Source organism: Perna viridis, chromosome 2 (assembly GCF_037379345.1).
Source record: "Perna viridis isolate PV_CMFRI_1.1 ecotype Kerala chromosome 2, ASM3737934v1, whole genome shotgun sequence".
Classification (NCBI taxonomy): Eukaryota; Metazoa; Mollusca; class Bivalvia; order Mytilida; family Mytilidae; genus Perna; species Perna viridis.
Window position 1 is genome coordinate 32158496 of NC_142446.1, and position 3621 is coordinate 32162116.

The window sequence follows — 3621 nt, forward strand, 5'->3', positions numbered from 1 at the left end:
TCTATTGTTTTGTGTTGTTGCTGTTCACAGTTTAATTTTTTGTTTTTTATATTTGCTTGAAAAAAATAGGATAATGAGAACCTCATCATATCTAATGGAAAAGCACAACACACAGTTTTGAGACTACACTTTAGACATGCATATTACACAACAACTGAGTTCAATAAGATCTTTAACAACAATATCAACTCTTAATTTATGGCAAGCCAAAGTGGACAAAAATGAGCATTTTCTAATATTGAAAAATGGTTTTTTAACATTACAAATTCATTTTCTAATATTCTAATATTGCAAATTGAATTTCTTATATCACAAAACACATTTTTAATATTAAAAAATCATTTTTTAATATTTAAAATTCAATTGAATTTCTTATATTAGGAAATGGATTTGTCGCATTCAATGACGATTTTTTAATATTAGAAAATCATTTTGTAATATTAAAAAATATGACAGATTTTCTAATATTACAAATGTGTGATATTTTATATATTACTAAATCAGGGGCTTAACAGGGCACTTAAAACTAATATCAATCCAAGCAAAACTGGGAATAACCATGATTACAATGATATCATGACAACACATCAAGAAAAATTAATTGAGGAATACTAACTTCATAAAACATGAATCCTACAGTTATCAGAAATGCACTTAGATATGGGAACATATACTCGGCATTGGTATATGTACACAAGTATTACAAAAAAATTCTGCAGGGAAAATTCCTTTACTTCAAGTTTGTATCATTGATCATTTATTTTTGAGCATCAAACTTGAGTGTAAACCAAATGTGGGTAATTTGGTCAATACCCCGGTGTCATTACATTTTGTTGTTGCATGTCGACAATATTAACCGTCTTGAAAATATCATTTATGCTATCAATGAACTGTAATCCCTCCAGAGCCAAATCCCTAAAGGAATTACAATGAACAGAGACCAATACTAAAACACTGTGCTAGGTGTATTTTTTTTTTTTTTGCGTTTCTACAAGAAGTGGTCATGCAAAAAAAACATTTTTTCAATATTGAAGACATTTAAAATTATCTCAGAAATGTGTAGATTATATGGTCTCTGAGTAAGTATAAGAACTAGTATTAAAAGGAATTTTATTTTTGATGGCTGGGAAGTTTCTTTCATAATCAAATCTCAGGAATGCCATTTGGACCCTCAATTAAACAGAGTAAAAATCTGTTACTGCTACCTTCCATGGCCATGATCGGTAAGCAGTCTTACGACTGGTACTTTTATTATTCAGCAATCAATACAACAGCTACATACAGAGAAAGAGTTGGAAGACTCCCTTCTTGAGGGCGAAGCCTCTTGAACGTGAATCTTTATCTGTCTTAGTTGCTCATATTACTGTTATTTTACTCAGTGAAATTTTTAAAAAAATCTGCTATGTAATGAGTGGTCTATTACACGGATTTTTATTTAAATCTAGAGAATTCCTACCCAAATTATACTCTTAATGTCATATATAATTATTCTGTATTGACCCCCTAGGGGTCATACTGTTATCATGTTGGGTAAGCTTTCCATTCTATGATATATAGGGGAATGGGTGTGGATGAGGAGGATGGTGAAATAGTTTTGAAGTACTTCAAAATATTATATAATTTATTTAAACATAGAAAAATGTTTCGTACTTTCTACTAATATCTCATTGATACCTATGTATGATAAATCACACAAAGTTCAGGATTTTACGAATCATTTTTGTTAAATGCGGTTCAAAATATGGATTGTCATCATGTAGCATAAACAGGTCTGCAGAAGTATTGTGGAAGAATTATTATAATATAATTTCAGTGAATGATGTTATAATAAGATAACGGAAAATATCATGATGACTTTGAGTAGGAATTTTTCAATTGGAATGTGAAATTTTCAAAGGGGATTGTATATGACTTGAAGGTGAGGTTTATTCCATGTAAGATCTGCATTTAGACTGTGGCAAGCTTAATTTGCTCTCGATTACATCAAAAGTATACATGCTGCAAGTTTGGGTTTTTTTTGGGGGGGGGCGTAGAAAATGGGCTTTGCAGGGAAACATTCCTTTTGTACATTTTTATGGGAGTTCGATTAGTTTATTGCTACTTAAACGTACCTGGCTAATACTTACTATTTAACACCTAAATATAAAGTATAGCTAGTTTTTAAGTACGAAATAGTTGCAAAAGGGTGGTGCGCTTAGCGTTTGCATTAGTGGCCTATACATTCTTTGTTCTTTGGTTCATTGAACTTAAGTAGTTGAATAACTATACATCCTGTGAAATTAGGCTTTGTGTTTCTTTCTCAATGAAATCAGGTGACCATTAAAAGAAGTCGTAAGACGGGCAATATTTTCCATTTTTACATGCGTCAACAACGATTAAAACAGGTCTAGATCGTGGCAATTCGACTATGCCTGTCCTTTTGTCATGCCCATGGAGGGGTAATACCTTGTGTACTTAGTAACTCAAATTGTATCGAGTCAATATTTATTGCTTTATTATTGGTGCTCCAAGCGTTGTTCTGTCCGCTGATTTTCTGTTTTTTTTTTTGTAACTTTAGTATAACCACCACTTCTTGCAGACAAATATTAAAACACATTAATAAAACTAAACAAAGCGATGCCCCGTACTCCATTTTAACACAACTACCGTATAATGTTTGGTTGTCAAAATTCATTTACGAGAAGATTGTTGTGTCTGAGACACATTTGATGCCCCGCATGTATTTTCTGACATATATAAAAGTTAATTTATACTTACAAGCTTTACTTCTTTAGAATGGCGACAATTTTATGATCAGAGAAAGAAGTTGAAAATGACCCGATTTGATAGCATTGGTCTACAGGAACAAACACTTAATCTAATGTTGATCCACTCTAGTCAGTAGGATCTTCCACTAATTGTTGACAACCTTCGTGATTATTCAACTTTATTTACCACCTATCTTAAATACTGTAGGAGATATCCGAAATAGACATGTACCAGATTCCCTCAAAATGGTGTCAAAATGACTCAAATGCAACTATCCATGAAAATGTCAAATATTGAAAGAAATCAAAACCCTGATAATTTGCATATCTTCAATCCATATAATTATAATCATTCTGCAAAGTACCAACTTCCTAACCAAAATACTGTAGGAGGAGTTATCCGGAATAGACATGTACCCTATTCCCTCAAAATGGTGACGAAATGAGTAAGTGCAACTATCCATGAATATGTCAAATATTAATAGAAATCATAATCCTGAAAATATGCACATCTTCAATCCATATGTAATCATTTTGCTAAGTATCAACTTCGTACCCTAAACACTGTAGGAGGAATTAAGTGGAATAACTATATACTCAGAACGGGAAGGACGGACGGACAAAACAATATAACCCAACTAATCGTTGAGGTGGCATAATAAAATACGGAAAACAAAAACCCAGTAATATCATCACAGAAGATTGCATTGATATATTTCTTTTACAGAAAATGACCTTTGTTGTTAGGATTCTTGTTAGTTCATTCATAATTGAAGTAGAATCTTGTGGAAACCAAATAGTTCTATGTAACCACTCATTGAATCGCCCAGAAATATGTGAAAATACAATTTGTACCTGTGACACTCTTGGACAT